This window comes from Macrosteles quadrilineatus, unplaced genomic scaffold (assembly GCF_028750875.1).
Source record: "Macrosteles quadrilineatus isolate MER2022 unplaced genomic scaffold, UCM_ALF_1.0 Scaffold_3__2_contigs__length_128488019, whole genome shotgun sequence".
Taxonomy (NCBI): domain Eukaryota; kingdom Metazoa; phylum Arthropoda; class Insecta; order Hemiptera; family Cicadellidae; genus Macrosteles; species Macrosteles quadrilineatus.
The window spans coordinates 94,252,432-94,273,530 of NW_026542596.1; the positions used below are offsets into that span (position 1 = coordinate 94,252,432).

At 32.6% G+C, this 21,099-nt stretch overlaps 1 protein-coding gene across 2 annotated transcripts in view; it reads right to left on the reverse strand.

Annotated features, from left to right (window-relative positions):
* LOC128988569 (uncharacterized) overlaps positions 1 to 21,099 on the reverse strand; it is a 196,664-nt gene that overhangs the window by 36,175 nt on the left and 139,390 nt on the right. The window lies entirely within an intron of this gene.

The window sequence follows — 21,099 nt, forward strand, 5'->3', positions numbered from 1 at the left end:
TCTAAATACTGCATTCATTCTAAAGCTTTATTTACACTTACTTAACTGTATACTTTAACTACTGTAAAAGTAAGGAAAATACTTTCATTCTTCAATACACATTTCATTTAGACATTTTATAAAATAACTATTGTAATTTGAAACAAGTAGTTGAAGAGTAAAGAAAGAACGTCTTGTGTACCTTTTGTTTTTGATTAAACAAACGTTTTCTTCAGCCAGACCCATTTAAAGCCTAATGATCAATCTCACCTTGATTCTGAATGCAGCTATAAAACTACTGACTTCTCAGGACCAAACCGGCTACCTTCTATTTAGTAAAAGAAAAATATAACAAAAAAATTATCTAATTTATTGGTTTTCTTAAACGACCACTTTTTGTAAGGGTAAATAAAAATGTGCACTTTGCACATGTATACTTGTACTCTTATTAAACCGGTAAATTAGATCATTAATATTTATTCTACATGAATACATCCCTCCAACATTTAGGAGTCAATGTTTAGCTCTAAAATTGAGAGGCAGACTCGAAATGAAATAAGCGTGGTCGGAGAGCCGACACAATAAACTGCAGCTATTTATAACCAGGGTCAAAATAGAAACCCATGTGTGAGAGCTGCTAAAATGCGAATTCCAGCCTATCTAGGAGGATTACCATCATGTCCCCTCCTAGAAGCCTACTGGCTCTGAGTAGCCTTGTACGACATAGTATTTTAATCAGTTTAAAATAATTAGTATTGATTTATACTCAATACACTGTAGGTTCGGTTGAAAGGCTTTAAACTGATCTAATAAGTACGAGTATAGTGTAGTCGTTCTCGACACATAAAAAAAAACTAAACATGGTAAATAAATGTATTTAGTGAGGCATTTTAATTGCATTACACATGTCACAGCCAATATACTTTGTTTGTCAGCAAGTTAATGTAGCGAGAGCAATGTCTATTGCATAAATAACGAGAGTATAAAATGTACTCACACTAAAGAAACTAAAGTGCTTGGAATTTATTTATGTAAAAACATACTCTATTCAATCTGTTTACACAGTATAACGTTTGCATCATGCGCTGTTTTGATCATTCATTTGTACGATTAGTAATGAACGAGTAGGCTAATTTTAGTTACGGAACAAATAAATTTATAAAGTACATAAAAATTCATCTGTGCAAAGAAAACTTTTAAAAATCGAATATATTTAATTCGAGTCTCAAAACTGACTTAAAACTTTTTTTAAACACATTGATATGTTTTCCAGATTTTAACACATAATCTTTTTTTTTTTCGAAAACAAAAACACAAATAGTGTAGCTAAACTAATTTACAATACAATTAATGTTGGGATATTGGTTGTGATTATCCAAAAGTCAAGCTCAAAAGTAAGGCACAATGTTTATTCATTTTTTTTGTATTTTTTAAATTTTACCAAAACGTTAGATACTGTAAATTTGTTAGAAGTACCAATACATCGGTGTACCAGCCAACTAAATAATAACAAACTACTAAATAAAGTCAATGCTACTACTGTACATAATTGCGGTTTTATACTAAACTAGTGGTCGTCCAGTGGTCAAAAACTCGACCAAAAATATGTAATGTACACACATTGACTATTGGATACTGAAGTAGACATCCCATCTATATGGACCAGCTGTCGTCATTTTTTATTATAAAACATTGTAATTGTGTGAGCTATACAGAATGCGTGTCTAAAATTCTAATTTCTACCTTATTTTAAAATTCTAATTTCTACCTTATTTTTTTGTTGCTGACAAAGTTGATGGGTCATAACAGCTGCTGCTATAGCTCATAATAATCCATTCCAAAAGTTTACTTGGTAAAAGATTAGACAGAAATTAGTCATTTAGATCAGCGCATCTGTTGGTGGCTCACATCAACTACGACAAATTTAATTTAAAAACTGGGGACAACTTTAACATGGGGATGGAATTTCTAGTTGTAAGTCAAAGGTGGAAGCTTCTCTATTTTCACCCCAAGCTGTAAATAAAACATGTGATTGGAATTTCTTACATTGGTTTTGTTTTATGTTTATATTTCGTTGCTATTTCGTCACCAGCATGGCAACCCATAAGACCCATGTTACTCTTTAAAATTTCGAATTCATTTTTGTGCTTATTTTTTAGACTATTTTAACTTATAAAGATATTCTCTACACGTACAGGAAAATATCTTTATAACAGTATGCGTAGATTTTCCCTACGATGCACACGAGCTGAGAGTAAAAGGGTGTAAAGGAACGTGCTTGCCTAATAATATATGTAAGATATTAAACACTGATTACACACACCATTGTAATAACTCAGGGAATCATTGGAACGAAGATACCCTATACAAACTTGGAGACTTTACTAACTTAGTACAATCTGACTATAATAACGTTGAAGAAAAGAAACATTTAAACAGTTGCCACAAGTGCATTTACATAAACCCAGAACAAAGAAAGAAGTTGGATATATCAATGGTAGAGCCAGCACTTGCCTGGAGTTTCGGTTAAATGGTGTTATGAGGAGAATCTTCTCTTTGCCCTCTCCGTACCCCTTCTGACCCCCTAAATACTTTCTAAAGCCTTAAACTAATTTACAGCAATACAATCATTTGTTATTTACCATTTTCATTTCATTACCTTAAGTAAAAATCATATTTTTAATTACCGTCTAACGAATAGTAATAACAGAAACTTTTGTTGAAACTGATCATCTTTGTGGGTTAAAATTAAGTTAGGACTACAGTATACTACAATAAGGTTTCAAACATATTATTAGTCTACTATAATCTAAATGTGAACACGACAAAGATGACCCTAAACCAACGACCTGAATTGTAGCATCATAAAGGACGACAGTTGAATTTAATTAATTTCTTTGGTACTCGCGGTAGGCATATTCTTTACGTTATTGTGCATGCTTATTCAGTATGATCGTCATAGCACAGACATTATATTGTCTGTGGTCATAGGTCCTTCGTCCGAAGATCTTTACCTGCCTTTTTATTCACCGTGTTAGGTTGGGATTATTTCATTACATTTATTTATTACATTGCAATTCTGGGTTTCAACAAAATTACAACTATGTTTGTTAAACCCACTTATCGAGTGTCATTGACTCACTTATCGTATTTTTTCAGATGTATCTAAATAAAACGCTGTATACCTCATAGAATCCGAAACCGACTTCTAGAAATAGAAATCTAAGCCAATCTAACAAGTTTGTACGTCTTGGAAACATGTACGTGAAAACGGCTCTGGCTCTATCGATCCCTACCGGCTTTGGTATCTAGCGGAGTAATATTTTATAAGTTACCATACCACGGGGGTTTTAAGGGGTGTCTTTTTCATCTGTAAGATTTCTTCTTTGGCTCTATTAAAACCTAATGTTGTTATCCATTAATACATTTGTCCCAAAAATAGTCTAGTCACATTGCTTAACATTTTTTATATTATTCGTTCCTCGTACAACACACCAACAAATTAACAACCTGCTCAGTAAATCTTGCTGCGATCACCCGTCGTAGGCCTACATGAGGCAGTAATTTAAAAAGAGGCTACAAATCAATTCCCACACCGTATTGATGAAAGCCACGTCCAACTGCCCGGGTCTAATTTTTGATACATGACAGCTGGGGGGGGAGGGTTGCGTCATGGGGGGGGGGGGCTAATGGAAAGGGTAGAGACTGCCTTTATACTCCCGAGACTCAGTTGACTTTGATCCTCGCCGACAATGAATGGAACGAATAACACTACTTTCTCTTAAGACTTTCTCCGTCACCTTTAAAGATAAAACATTTCCAATCTACAAAGTTTTAGAACTTTTTTTATAAACATAGATTGCGACAACACAAAAACATCATTGTATAGTTTAAGTAGTAAAAACTGCATTGTTGAATTGTATTTATTATATTAAGTATTATAAAAAAATATTTTATTTGCGATGTAGATTAAACTCAATACATGAAACATTAACGTGTAGACACTTTGTGCTACTTCAGAAACATAAATTTTAACATACCTCAGTTCTATTTTAATGATTATTTCCTTGATTTTAGGAATTTATGAAATGTATGATCAATTATTTTTTTTGTACATGGATTTTTTAGTTCGTTGAAATTAACGTTCATTGACAAATAGGCCAACTATTTTTTGGACTTCTTACTACTTCATAATATGAAGTAGGTACTTCAATGAATAAACAAATAATTAGGGGACAATTAGGAAATACGGTTCCAGTTAAACCTAAGATAGTGGCTATAAAAATAAAGAAAATGCTATATTTTCTGGCAATTTTTTTTACAGGAACAAAGTATTAGTAGCTAAAATTGTCTGACAAGAACAACGATTTAGAATTGTAGCGTATTAAAGATATTCTAGGAATACTATAAAATATGAAATAGCATTCCTGAGTGGATTCTCTGAACAGGAAGTAAGCTGGATTAGGGTTATGATGACAAATGATATTCCCTGTTGAAGGATAATACTACAGATTTAAGAAGTTCACGGAATTGGAAAGCTAGTTCCTAGCCAATTCTGTGTTAAAGGATAACTCCTTAGTTCTATTATGTTTCAAATGTGCATTGTCATTTGTTAAGTTCGCTTGCTGATTAATATGTAACCTTATGTGGTGTAAATACCAGTGAAACTGAGTTATACTGCTTGTCTAAATATCAGAGGGTTCCCGGTTCGATCCTGAGAAGAGTCAGTAGCTTATAGATCAAAACTAAACACAGTTATCCTTGACCCAATGATGCCCAACGGCTAAACAATGGTCCTAACTGATGAAACAGCTGATCACAGTTACACCTTCTACACTCGACCTTTCCTCATGCGGTTAAAATACGTTCAATGGCATCCCCATGTAAATCGTTTTCGTAATAAAACATTTTAAAATTGTTTCGTGATTTCGTGAACCAGCATGATTGGTCTATGGCAACGGGGGTTCTATGGGGTTAAAATTGGGTTGTCCCACTTTGACCCGAAAAATATCAAAATTCACAATTTCTTTCTGAAACATCTTGTACTGATGAAATAATAATAATTCAGTATATGGAAGTGTCCTTGTGGTAATGGTTGCGGAGGAATTTCCAAATAGGCCTACAATAAATTTAAAATTCCCATGTTTATCTGATGGAGGGTAAAAAAACGGCTGTGGTTTACTGGTTAGGGTGTGTTTTTATATTAATTGACAAATTTGTTTATAATATACTAAGATACTAATAAACAATCTTTGTTTAACTACTTTGATTACCTTACCTGTAACAGCGACCCTAAGTATTAATCGTAACTAATCAACTAATCATAATTATTTAAATTGGAAAAGAAATCTAACAAAGGGAATATTTTAGTGAAAATCCAACATGGTAAATAGAATTCGCTCTACAGATTTGCTGTTGCGAGAGTATAATGTTACGTTTAAAATTTTTGCAAAACATTACAGTTTAAAAACAATGTTAAAATTTGTGAATAAGTCAGTAAACATGGTTTGAGCTGATACAGGATCAGAGACCGCCATACAATGGCCAAGTCCAAGTCCATTATTGATGCAACGCTACGATTCATCGCTAGTTGTTTGATGTTCACCGTCAATTGATCAATTTCAAACTCTTTTATCGAATGTTTGCTGTTAGTCTACAATCTTTTAAATACCTTAGTCCACGTAAAATGTATAGCCTTAAACAAGGTTTTATTTTTCAATAGACTATGTCTATTTATTTGGCCAAAGTAACATATTTACATGCATTGGTTGAATAATTTAAAGTAACCAATGTCAATAGACTGGTACGGTAGTAAAAAATCAACTAAAATATAACTAATTTGATATTTTAAATTTTATTAAAGCTAATATAAATTTGGTTCAAAATTACGTAGGACTAAGTTATTTTTATAGATTGTTATACAGTACATGAAAAAAAAACATTATATAATAGAACTACTAAAAGGCAATCTCTATCTAGCAAATACATACCGTAACAATCCCCAAATGTCATTACAAAAATTTAATGAATAAAAACTTAACAAAACCAATAAGGCAAACATTATTAGTAATTCATTTAAGTGATGTGCATAATAATGACATAGCTGGCAAAATGTTTACGAAAACAATACTTTCTCCATATACTATGTATAAAAGTAGAAACTAAAAGGCCTCGTGAAAGTAAAAATTAGTATCAAATTGGTATACAGTTTTTATTTTAAAAATTATTGAAACCAAATTTCCAAATCTTCGTGAAGATTTTTAGCCATTGTCAAAGCTAAAATCATTAACAATAATGCATTGTGAAATCATCGTGGATATACTGAAAGATCAACAGCTACAGTATACAGTTATATTATACAAAGCCATAACAGCCGTCTGTAACTAGCGTGTGTTATGTGGTAATCACCGCTTCTGGGAAATATTCTACAATTAACCGCGTTCAACAAATTGTAGCTTTAACTGGGAAAGGAAAACTTATTTGAACTACTGATGGGTATCATGAGTTTCCCGTTGTATTAACAGTTTGTATCTAGGTTATTCCAATATAGATTGTCATTTACAGAACACTGATGGCCTTGGAAACAGTTGTTTCAATTTTAATACTTTTTATTTTTAATTATTTATATAGATATTTAAGCTTGTTGGAAAATGCCATAATTATTAATGTAAGTTTAAGTAACGCTAACAGTGGAACATGTTCGGTATTGTATGAATTAAAGAGTAATAAAAAAATTGCTGCGTGTACATGTGGCACTGCACTGTACACGTTATTAACATTACATATCTTTATTAGTATTATTTATTACAGCAAACAAATCTTGCAATGGATTTCAATTTAATATAATCCAAATAGAATCCATTTACACTGGAAAACTAGGTTTTTTTAGGTCCCACCTTCACATTCTAGGCACTAGTTCTAGCCAAATACTGTTTTAAACATTACTTCATGCTAGTCCTAGAGGGTTACCGGATTATCACAAAGAATATATTGGTGTTTGGCAGAATTTGAACCCGGGAACTCGGGCACCGAAGCCCCGCGCTCTACCGCTATCCCAGCTCGGTCCCGATCAACAACTAACAGAACTTACAATGGATGCATTGCAAAATTTACGAATCAGTTTACAATGGCAATAAACTAGAACTATAGGTTTACCATCGAGTCATTGTTCCTGGTTTTATTAACGTGTGTGGGGTTGGAGATGGTCAACCCACTCCAGACAAATAAAAATAGATCTAGCCATGTTTGAAGTGGAACGAGGTCCTTTCCAATGACGTTTAGCACACATAAACTCGATTGGTTTTATTATACAAGAATTTATCCTTGTTATGTTTAGTAGCACAGGTGGGGTTTGAAATTAAAGCAACATTGTAATATTAACAGTCAATATAAATTGGAACATAGTTTTAGCGGATTTTAAATTAATAAATTTACTACGGTGTTTATTACGGTTAAGGTATACCAAATGTTAAAATAATTATTTATAGTAACTCATCATATTGTATATCCATTGATATTCAATTTGAATACCTTTTTTAAGTGTTCACTCCACAGTAGGCAACAAATTCCAACGATTCTGTAAAGGGACCTCTGTCTACGTGTACAATGTTATACGTTCCCCGAAAGAAAAGGGTTTACAAAGTAATGCCATTGACAATGGTAATACTTAGTACTCTAAAGTCTCTTTAGTAAGTTGTAAAGGGATTTATTCGATACTTCCACAAAATATGCTATCGATGCTACAGAAGTGTTCTAAGCAGAATTACCAAGAAAAAGATTGATTTAATTGTATTTTTGAATTTCCTACAGCGTTTTTGTCCGTTCAATAGCACAATTAATTGTAGCAGTTAAAATTAAAACGTTAACACCTAAAACTTTCCTTTCAAATATAAGCCCTTCTAGAAATTTGTTATACTACTCTTATGTTTACTCACAAACTTCTGTTTCTAGAATTGTATAATGTATACTTCTTTGTATACACATTATACGATAAATACCCCCGCCGCAGCAAACCTGCCGTCTAAGCGAATTTCCATTTGGCTGAATTAATTTTCAATCCATCTATTTAAATAACATTGGGTTAAACGAGTACCTAGGTTTGCTGCTACAAGGAAACTAATAAAGTGTGTGTTTTAAGTAAAATAATTATTGCTTAGTAGAAAATGAATATATTTGCCAAGTTTGATCAAAAGATATCCATAAACAAGCAAACTACAACATTTTACAATATTCTCCTTAAGAATAACATGGGAATTTTAAATTTACAATTTTTTTAGTTTTCTCCGTAACTAATAACTGTACAAAAACACTTTGATATACTGAATTGTTTGTTTTTTTAAGCTCTTTAAGAAGGTTTAGAGAAAAATTGGGAAATTTTGTGTTTTGAGGGTCAAAAGTGAGAAAAACCAATTTTTACCCCATAAAACCCCCCATAAAACCCTGTTCCCATGGTCCGATCATGCTGGATCGCGAACTCATTCAAGTTTATCCCGCCTTACACCTTCAAACCAAATTTCATCAAAATCAGATAAAAATTACTCAAGTTATCGTGTTCACGGACACACACATATATATATATCTATATAAATAAAATTAGAGTTTTGTCTGTACATTGCTTAGAATAATGAACTTTTTGGTTATTTTTACATTTCATAGGTCAGAGAAACCGAATCAAACCTTATCTCAATTTCTGTCTGTCTGTCTGTCTGTCTGTCTGTCTGTCTATCTGTCATTCTCTTGGTAACGCTAAAATACGCACTTTATTACAACTACTCCTCAATAACTATAGCACTGTCCCGCCTGAAACTTATTTTCCAAATACTATACATATATGAGATGGTTTTAGACGTATTTCATCGAATATGAGACAGTTAGATATTTAACAGTAAACCCTTGAAAATCAAGTTTTTGTCGATTTTTGACGTGGAATTTCTGGAAGCCCATGTTAACCTTATGAGAAATGAAATTATTGAATCTTAACAGCTGTTTCAATTAAACAAGTTGGTTCTGTTCTGTGATGTTCAATAGCATTAAAGTTACAAGGATTACCAACAGGGTGCAGCACTAGCACTATTATTTCTTTTACATTTATGACAACAGCTAATTTGCAACCTGGAGGCGAGTGAGCGTAGCGAACGAGCTAACCTGAAGGCAAGTGAGCGTAGCGAACGAGCTAACCTGAAGGAAAGTGAGCGCAGCGAACGAGCTCCAACATACAGGTGAGTGAGCGTAGCGAACGAACTTCAACCAGGACGTGATTGAGCCATGCAAACGAGATCAGATAGTAAAAATAAAAGTAAGCCTACCGTTATAGGATCGACCGGCAGACACAGAGGTAATTTAACCTTTTATTGATTGTCATACCGATCCGGAACAACAAAAAACAACATAAAATGAAGCTATGTATAATAGTTTGGCCAGCATATCTTAAAATATGCAAACCAACTGCTGTTCGTTATATAAGAAGGTTTCAACTGAATATTATAAGATCCCCGTGCGTAGAACGGGTACACAGCTAGTATATATATATATATATATATATATATATATACATATATAAAAATTTGAACGAATGGTGTTTTTGTCCTCTGGGGACATCAAAATGAAAAAGTAAATCGGTCCCGGGCCTAAGTCTTACCATGAGACCTACGGTAATAGCTACTTCCCTATAGGGAAATTCGCTAAAAACTAGATGGATTTTTTAAGCTTGGACGGCAGAGGATCATTTAACAATGATCGAGTTACCTAAAAGACTTTTTGTTTACTTCTGATAATAAAAAAAGCAAAAAAAAAAAATCTTAGTCAGGGGGGAAGACTATCAACTCGTCCATTTAACATCCATCCACGCTCATATTCACCTATATACGTAACATCAGCTTAGGCTTCGTATAAACCTAATCTACAAATCGGTTAAGTATTTTAATACCGTAAAACATTATAAATGTTGTTCCTTTCATTACAAACAAGGTATAGAATTACCGGCAAAGGATACAATAATTGCGGTGCTCTGTGGGCCGCCGAGACCCAGACAGCTTATTGGAGAGGGTTGTTTCTGTGGGGAGGGGGGGGGGGGGTAGTATGGGGGGACGTGGGGGTTTATTGATATATTTTATAAACGATTGCGACGTCGATACCTTCAACTTCACTGACCTAGTTATCAATAAGAGTCTTTTGATTCAATTAATTGCAACTGTAATGCTGTTGATGTATAGTAAGTTATAACATTATACTTGATTAGTTTTATTAATTCCAAAAAGGGAAGGTAGTGTCACATACGGTGCTTTAGTGTTTTTAATATAAAACCCGTAAAAATATCTTTACACAAGAGTAAAGAAAGAATATCATTTACTTTTTTTAATTTGATTTTATATTGTTATTACTAAATTTTGTGTCTTAAGTAATTGCAGCCTGTGACGTTGTTGATAAGTTGTATAGTAGTTTTATATTAAACTGTATATATGTATATATTTGTTATGTATTAAAAAAAAGTAGGGCGGAGTAGTACGGTATCTCAGAAGTTTTCTTAATTTCATATAGCTAACTTTACTTAAACTTAATTAGCAATGATTTTTATTGAATTCTTTCAATTATATAACTTTAAATACTAAGTTTTTAAACAGTTCAAAATGCGTAGCCCAGTTATGATCTGATATAAAATTATTCATAATATTAAGCATTTTAACAAAATATGCTTAGTTAATTAAAATAATTTAATTTTTTAAATATAGTTATTTGTAAAAAAATATCATTTGTAAAACAACTGGAATTTCAAAGTTTCAAAGTAAATGCAATATAAGGTAAAACTGAAATATCAGATAGTCTCTGCAAGTTTTAAATAGCATTCTGAAGATAGAGTCAAGCTTTATCTATGTATTCCCAATTGTTATGAGCTCGCATAGTTTATTTGCACATAATTTAGTTTAGAATCATAGTGTGCGAATTTAATCATAGATAAAACATTCAGTAGTACCAATGAAAGGTTTTGTAATATCCAAGGATACTCAAACTTTTCACACGGCTAAATGCTGTTTCAATGAGATGAAACCCGTTAAACAAGAGATAAATTAATCGCTAAAATGACGAAGGAACAAACTTAAACGTCGCGCCGTTTTATCATCAGTTGATGTTTTCCAGCGATATTGCCGCTGATGTTGCACCATTAAATTATGCTTGTACATGTTTCAACATCCTAGTTTTATAATAGATGTTGGTAAGTTTAATTTTGCTGTAAGATGAAACATAAGATGCTTTAGGGCTCGGATTAAAATCCACAAATTCAAAGCACACTACAACCTGAAGGTAAAATACTGGATTGTAGGAAAGTTACATAAAGTTATGCTACTTAATGTAAATACTCATACGAAAGTGTGTATTTTGCATTTTATTTTTTAATATTGAATTTTAACTGTTTCTATAATAATAAAATATAATAAATTTCTTAATTGTATTTAGTATAATCATAATTTGAGACAACAGTAATTAAGTGACAAATTTAAGGCTAGTGTTAATTATTAATATTTTTATTGATTTATGAAAATTATAATGTTTACAAAACAAACTCTTGATTGCAAGTTTCCTGATTAGATTTTACATTAGATACAATGCTGCAATAAACAAATTATGATTATTAATGTAAATTCATAAGTGTAAAAAGTTTTGGAAATAGTTAAGACTAATTGAAAAACATTTTCATAGTTTAACCTTTTAAAAGTTCTTTATAAAACATTTATAAACTTTATATAAAATATAATATGAAAAAGAGTTTGAATACAGTAAATATTCTTGGTGATGCAGCTTTACAAATTGTAACTAGGTTTGATAATTTTGATAATTTTAGGGCAAGTCTGACAAGTACTGTATCAACATTTCATAATATTAAGCTAATTATATAATGTATATTTTATCTATTAAAAATATATTAAATATTTTTAGTGGTTTGAATTTTTGACAGTTCTTAGTTAAATTCACAAAATTATTATTATATTTCCCGTATTTATATCTTATTATTGTACTAACAGTGGGCAATAAAAACCAAGATTTTCCGGATTGTTTGGAACTACTATCCGAATCAACTTAAGAGAATTTTCTTAAGCAAAACACATTTCTAATTTCGTATACATAATCATACAAAGCGGGAGCAAAAAGAAAAATACTAACAGGCCAATAAAAAGAATGAATAAAGAATACAATTCATCCAGAAACTGTGTCAATAACATGTATAACAAGTTTAGCAACGCGGAAGTAAGACAAAATCGATATCCCTCCCTATCCCTACTTGCAGGGCAATATATCCCTTCCCCAGAATACCAATCTCTATCTTGCAGGGCAATGTTTCCCCGCTTTAAGTTATATCCCATTCAACCAAATTATCCCTTAACAAGCTTTTCAGAAAACTTCACTAGAGTAACAATAAAAAGATTAACTACTTTTTGCAGGGCAAGATATCCATTTTTACTCGTACGTTCATGCAATATCACTGCCATTCTAAATTCTTCTATAAGCAAAACAATCTATGATTGTTCCTCTATAAAATTCGTCTTCCTTGTTTAAAGTTAAAATAATTGGTTGTTAGTTGTTTAAAAAATCCATTTTCCTTATATTCGATTTTACAGAACCATTGCATTTTGGATAACCTCAATTTTTGCAGTTACAATAACTAATTAGTTAGTTATAGTAACTGATTCACTTTGCCATTTGTCAAAAATCTATACTCACTCAAACGTAAATTAAAACAAAGAAAATAATCGTAAATAAAAATTTAAAATAATCCATCAACCGATTATCAACATTCATAATGTCTTTATGTTTTATGATGAATAATTAAATAATTTACACAACCAAGTAAATATTCAAAGAGTAGGCTTACATTGTTGTAGGTCTTACTTTTGTTTGGTAAAGACATGTAAATATTCCATCATAATTCATATTAGAGTAACAACTGTTTTTATTTATACTGTTTAAAATACAATAAAAACTAAAAAAAATGACACTTACATCTTCCTTTGAAGTAACACAATCTGACTAAAAAATATATTTCAAACGATTTTGAAAACTTTGGTCGCAAAAATAGTTTTAACTAAAATAACCACATCAAAGCCCACCATCACATGAACAATCTACAGTAATATTTAGGCCCCCTTCACACTGGGCCACCATGGTGGTGACACCGGTGGCGACACCATGGTGGCTACGTTACATTAGCATTGATTTAAATGGGACATCTTCACACTGAGCTTTGGTGGCGCGTCTGGCCGCGCGACCAGAAATGCGGTGGCTCGGGGTTGCGATTTTGGCGCCACCACGTCGTACCATGGTTTCTTATCGGACTGTTCACATTGGAGCGACTGGCAGCGCCACCAGTCACTACCAGTGGGCATTACTCAGTATACTAGTTTACTAATCTTCTGAAGTTGTTAAGGTAATAAATATGGGGAAACGATTTTATTGATATAACAAAATGTATAGGTACTCTATTTCATTTACATCTTTTCGTCATTGCAATGTGTACATTGAGTCAAGGTATTACAGTGTTATTAATAAATGGTATATTAACTATGTTAATTTTCCACAATGTTAGTAGCAGTTTCTCTTCTGGAGATATTTTATCTTTCAGACGTCCCAGAAGCTCATCTTTAACTTAAAACACTCATTCTTGAGTAAGTAGTAATTGTGAAACGTGTCAGGGTTATTTCTAAGGTCTTAATAGTGAATGAAAAAAGTCTCTCTGGTACTTATATCTCATAAAAACGGATGAACAAAAAATACGTTTTTTTCTTATTTTTTCACAATTTAAAAAAATATATATCCGCTAAGCACCTGCCTCTTCGACGTCCAACTGTGAGCTTTGTGGCTGCAGCTGCACAGGTGGCTGAGCTGGTGGTCAATGCGCATTTTGACCGGCCACCAGTGTCGCCACCGGTGTCGCCACCATGGTGGCCCAGTGTGAAGAGGCCCTTATTAGTCCAGGAGCTGAGGGGGTTTGAGCATGCATGAAAGTAGTACGCAATGTTATTGCTGATTATTGTAATATGGACTGTGGTGATCAAAATTACGTATGTCGCCTATTTCAAAAGTGGTCGATAAGGTGGGGTAGAGGGGCAAACATGGCGGTTTGCGCTATGCGTTAAAACGCTGATAGTTCGAAAACGGTAAAAGATAGAACATCGGTTAAAACGTCGTTGGAATTCTAAAAATGTGGACAACAATAATGGTTATTGGGTCCGAGGTCGTATCTCTATAAATAAACAAGTTATTGTATAAAATATGTAAAAATGGACTTTTCGTGTAGTTTTTTAACCGAAAGTAGAATTAATTTGTGAGTGTCGCAAAGAAGTAATACCAAATATCTTTGCTGATAGTTGTAATATGGACTGTGGTGATAACAAATACGCATTTCGCCTACTTTTCAGGTGGTCGAGAACTTGGGGGGAGGGGGGCAAAGATGGCGGAACGCGCTATGCATCGAAACGACTGTAGCTCGAGAACGGTACGAGATAGGACATCGGTTAGAACGTAGTTTTAATTCAAAAAATTTTACCAATAGAAAAGGTCATTGGGTAAAAAGTTGTATCTTAACTAATAAAAAAGTTATAACAATAATAAGTTTAACAAAATCTACATCGCACAGCTATTTTTTTCGAAAATCTTATGGATTGTTGATAAATAATAGTGCAATTACTTAATTACTCGGTTAAATATTAACTAGATGCATTTTCTTATAAGAAAAAAAAAATATTTTTACGAATACATTTGGTTTAAAATGTAAAACACGGCCTCCAAACTACATATGATACTTGGGGTTTCGCCGCAATCAAATGCATAATACAGACTACCACTACAAATCCAATTTTAATTATTATAAAGTTGTAGGTTATTACAATATGATTATGTAACAGATTCTTATTCAGTTATGCCAGTTATTCAGTTCTTATTAACAGGTGTGCCGATATCAGCAGCACTGCGCAGCAATTATGACGCAACCTATCGGACGAACCCCAAGGCGTTTGGAGGCCGTGTTTTACATTTTAAACCAAATGTATTCGAAATAATATATTTTTTTTCTTATAAGAAAATGCATCTAGTTAATATTTAGCCGAGTAATTAAGTAATTACACTATTATTTATCAATAATCCATAAGATTTTCGAAAAAAATAGCTGTACGATGTAGATTTTGTTACACTTATTATTGTTATAACTTTTTTATTAGTTAAGATACAACTTTTTACCCAATGACCTTTTCTATTGGTAATATTTTTTGAATTAAAACTACGTTTTAACCGATGTCCTATCTCGTACCGTTCTCGAGCTACAGTCGTTTCGATGCATAGCGCGTTCCGCCATCTTTGCCCCCCTCCCCTCAAGTTCTCGACCACCTGAAAAGTAGGCGAAATGCGTATTTGTTATCACCACAGTCCATATTACAACTATCAGCAAAGATATTTGGTATTACTTCTTTGCGACACTCACAAATTAATTCTACTTTCGGTTAAAAAACTACACGAAAAGTCCATTTTTACATATTTTATACAATAACTTGTTTATTTATAGAGATACGACCTCGGACCCAATAACCATTATTGTTGTCCACATTTTAAGAATCCCAACGACGTTTTAACCGATGTTCTATCTTTTACCGTTTTCGAACTATCAGCGTTTTAACGCATAGCGCAAACCGCCATGTTTGCCCCCTCCCTCCCACCTTATCGACCACTTTTGAAATAGGCGACATACGTAATTTTGATCACCACAGTCCATATTACAATAATCAGCAATAACATTGCGTACTACTTTCATGCATGCTCAAACCCCCTCAGCTCCTGGACTATATGCGGCAGGGATCGTGGAAGCTTCCCTATAACTTGGTTTAAGGGTGGGATCGTGGAAACCAACATCGATTCTCGGTCCTTTCACGCGGTTAAACATGTTTTATGTCACTGACACAGTTTCTGAGTAAACTCGCCTTTATTCTTTGTCTTTAGGATTTGTTTTATTTTCGCTGGGCAAATTGAATTCACTAAATTGTGATTCTAATCGTCCACACTTAAATATCTGAATTTGTTTTGATATTCAGTCTTTGTTTTACAGGTTGTTTCTTTATTGACATAATATTTGGTATTTTAATACAACATGTCTTTAACATTTTAACGATTATTTTGAATATTTAAATTGAAAAAATATGCTTTAGTAAAGTAGTTAAATCTGTATGTAAAATTATTCTCGGAGTTATGAAAGTCAATAAATTGCCCGATTAACAAAATTTAAATTGTCAATAACAATCTTAATTTAGTCCTTTAAAGAATTTTTTAAAGAAGTTCCAAAATTAATTTAAACAAGATGCATGTATTGATTATTTCAATTAACTTAATTGTTTGACTTAATTGATTATTATACAATTAAATATTTTGATGGATGACTTTTTAGACTAATAATATTATGTTACAAATGAAAAAGATGTGTTATGAGTGTGGCAAAAGATTTTTGATAAATGTTGTCTTTTCTTCTTTGTGTTCATTGATGTTGACGTTTTCTTTTATGTTAATTGTTTTTTGTAATTGCGGACACGTTTTCATCACAATGTCTTTATTGGGTCTGCAGTGAGTAAGTAAGCTACTGTGAATGTATTTTTCCTGCCACTGCATGGAATTATGATGGAAATGATGGATGAATGATTGTCATACCTGTAAATTGTGCGCAAAATAGATCATTGCCGCTTTGGAGTGGAAATGGATAATTTCCGCTCGCTTAGCTGCATGAAATAGTTGAAAAGTAAACCAATTACATTAGTTCCCATCTTGAACGTTTACAACTCTCCGACTTTACCCAGGACGCTCAGTTTTGTGGCAGATGACACAACATCGATCTCTCCTCGTCCTTCCACGCTGTTAACTTATTATCTCTGAGACACGGAGGAAAAGAATTCTCTTTAAACTCCTTTCTTTGTTCTCAACTAAAACTTAGCGGGTGTATTTCAAAATTTGGAAAAGATTACTTTTCATTCCAATGAATTTCCAAAAAATGTGGTTCCAGATTCTACGTAAGTCATATTGTGTGTGGCACACGAAAAAGAATACTTTTTGCACTCCTTTTTGTTCTGAATTAAAAATAGGTGTACATTTTGAATGTATAACTTTAAATTCATTCCAAGAAATACCCTAAAACTGTAGCTTCGGATTCAACGTCATTATATCTAATTTTGGGGGAGGGAGAAATATAATTATTTTTACAAACCTCTATTTGTTCGTAACATGAAATAACTTTGTAAATTTTAAATGTGGATTTTTAACATGTTTTATGCCAAAGAGTATACTACAACTTCATTTTTCTTGGTAAAGTTGTACTTAGGATAGATTTTAATGCAAACTATGCACTCAATAACTTAAATATTAATCAATTTTACATTTTTGTTTGTTTTTCCAATGAATTCCCCGTTATTGTAGCTCTTGATTCTACTCCATGGAACACGGCGGAAAACATTATTTTTTACGTTTTTTTGTGTGTTTTAGAACGAAACATAACTGTATTCAATTCTATAAAACGATTTTTGTTAATGCCAAGGAATTAACTATAACTGTTGGTACAGATTCCCTATCAATATTATTAACTTTGAAATAAGATAAGGGGAAATTAATTTGTCTACTAAACTATTTAATTTGTGTTCTATACTATAGTAACAATAACTAATCATATCATATTTATAAATTACTTTGTTCAAATAAAGCTATAGATTGCACGTGGCCATGTCGTTTGCACCAACATGTTCGGCCTTTTCTATAAACGAGTCAATGGTCCACCAACTATGATAATGTTCTAAATTACATTTTAAAGAGAATACAACAATTTCTTTAATATTTAGCTTGATTTGCTCAAACACCAATAACTATCACTGCATTGACATATACTTTATATTAATAGACACCATCTACGTAATTACTGCATTGTTTACTAATTGAGATCATTACAAATAGGCGACGATAAAAGCTGTAGTAATTAAAGTAGCACAACTTCTCTAAATCTGTTAATCTTTAGTGTTGAGTCAAGTTGAACCTAGTTAAACTAAGAGTAAGAAAGTTGGAAATGTTTTAGTTTCACGGCGATCAAAGGAAGAAGTAAAAGAAGGAAACAACAGCCAGGATTGAGTTGGGTTGTTACTGCCTGAACTTCGCTGTGTTTCTCAGAACAAGCAAAGTGGAATTTACCTCTTGAAATGTAAAGGTCACAATAATATTTTTATCCTAACATTATTTTAGTTGCACGTTTTTAAGTACAGTATTGTCAATACATATTTTAAAGATAAGTTAAAGTTAACATGTTTTATAAATTTAAACCAAGTACTGTAATAGAATGGCATTTAGAACCAAAATTACAAATTTTTAATTGTTTTCAATATCCTACATGTTTATAATACTGATCAATGTAGCCGTGTCCTTGACATGTTGACTTAAAATGGTTTTGACTATAAACCAGGATGGTCTAGGTTTAGGGTCAAATGGTTTAGACATTTTTAGCCTTTAATTTAGCTTTAAATGGTGTAAATAATTTACACAACTCGTTAAGAAAATACAAGATTATAAGTTGAGTCGGCAAATAACAAAACGATATGACCCAATTGATTATTAAGATAAACAAATTACTTTTTAAGTTAAACAAATAACTTAACGGCAACCATTTAAGACTAATAATACACCCGCCGCAGCAAACCTGACGACTAAGCGAAATAAAATTTGAACGAATGGTGTTTTTGGCCTCTGGGAACATCAAAATGAAAAAGTAAATCGGTCCCGGGTCTAGGTCTTACCATGCCACCTACGGTAATAGCTACTTTCCTATAGGGAAATTCGCTAAAATGATGTAGTGCTGTGCAATAACTCCCTTAAACTAAATGAACACATACAACCATTGCAAAAAATTACAAAAACTCCAACAACCAAACAACTCCAACCAATAGCAGCAGAACAACCATAATAAACATTGAGCCGAACATTCAAACCACCATTATTATTTTATTCATCGACATTACGACAATCATTCCAATTTTTTCCCGTTCAGCAGGTTGGGCTTAATGTAAATTTATTCCATACAAAAGGGAACACGACAGTTCTAATCAGAGTTACTGTAACATCTTTCACCTAGACAAGTTTTAAATAACGCACGGCTGAGCCACAGAAGTGTGGGGAAGCTATAAATAACTTGCCCACACTCGAGTAGAAATAACCTCGGAATTCTCACCGAGTTTCAACGTTTACAGGTATGAATGGTAGTGAGTTGTGAGTGCAAATATGTACTAATGTACGTTACCGTGAGACTTAGAATATAAAACGTGTTGTGACTACTCGCACTACTACCCACACGCTCAAAATTGGCACACAATCCAAATCGTGGGTTGGGACAATGTACTACAATGATTTTACCTGTTTTACAAGCATTTATTTCAGATTATTCTTGGGAATTCCTTTTAGTTATTTCACAAAAATTTAACAACTTTACGAAATTTCAAATGTTCAAACTCTGAAATTGCCAATTAACAACCCAATGTAGAACACGTACATAACATCTCGTTGTACAACTTACATTCATAGTACAAGGAATATAAAAAACTCTAATGCATCTAAAATGTGTAGTTAATTTTGTCTTAAGGTGCAATACCAAATCAAATAACTGTAAAAGCACGCGGAACCATTGGTTTTCCATTTGTGCCTTTTATAAAATCATCAAGCCTCGTATAAATTTGTATTTTATTTTATTCATCTGTGGATAAAACGCTTTTAACATTTTTTGGTTATTTTAAGGTAATTAAACAGACCATCGTATTGTTATTCTCTAAGGTCGACTTTTGATTTGATACCATAATTAATTACAATGATGACGAATGGCACATGTGCCCAAAATCACTTTTGCTCGGAGTAGAACCGGCAACCTTCGGATTTGAAAGTTAGCTGTATAAAGACAAGACATACAAAAAATTATCTCTTAGATTTGCCAAAATATTTAAAAATCCTTCATCCTGTGTTCTTTTTTTCAACCGGTTAAAATTATGTACGAAAATTTAAAAAATCTAACTTATAGCTATCACACAAAAATGAAACCAAATAAAAATACAGAACCTATGATAAATTTCCTACATAAAACATCAATTATTGTGGTTTCATTGGCTTGAAATAGGTCAGGAAGTCCATAATCGACTGAATGCATAATGGCTAAACCGTAGCCATTAATTCTAATGCAACATCTACATACATAACGTGGGGAGAGATTGGCAAACTATCAAGTGGGACATGGTGTAAATAAAGCTAGACAGTCTACATTCGGCTTTGCTGGTTATAGACTTTGTAACGCATAAACGTATTATATGCACTTTGATGTCACCTTGTCTACCACGAATGAAAGTATTTCTAAATTATCAGAAAAGGGCAATTTTACAGTGAAGATCAGAATTGATTGAATAGGTAAATTAAAAGAGTAAATAGGCTTAAATTTTGGAAGTTATTTCAATTAATTATACCATAACGAAGTCCAAAAAAACATGTAGTTACTAATTTGAAAAATTATTTTTCTCAAAATTCTAAAAAAACTTTTAGAGGTGGAAAATCAGGAACAAACATCCCCCTAAAATGTAGTTTAATTGTTCATAAAAAAATCATGTATTTTATCACGCCAAAGTCAAAACTATTATGACCTTTCTAATTTGAAAACTTGCGTTCCAAGTTGAAAAAAAAATAGCCACAGGGGTGAGAAATCAGGAACAAAGATCGCGAAACGAAGAATGATTGTTATTTAGTAGGTTATGGGGGTGTGAGAGGGGGAGGGGGGATGATAAAGAGCAATGGCGGGAGGGGAAGAGTTCATTACCCCTTCTTACCCCTACTGCACAGTACACATGCAGTCCATTCGTTATTTAACTCAAAGAAAGGTTCTTTTAACGCCGATCGTTGGCATTTCAACTACAAACATTCTTAATCAAAACAACTTTTCAAGATTGTAAACATTATTTTTACTGTCTGTGCATATTAATTTACATGACACAATTAATCATCGACGTTAAGTGTAATTTAAATTATCTATCGTAAACTATATTGAAAACTCATATATAGTAAATATAGTCCTAACCTAACCTAATAGGCTAT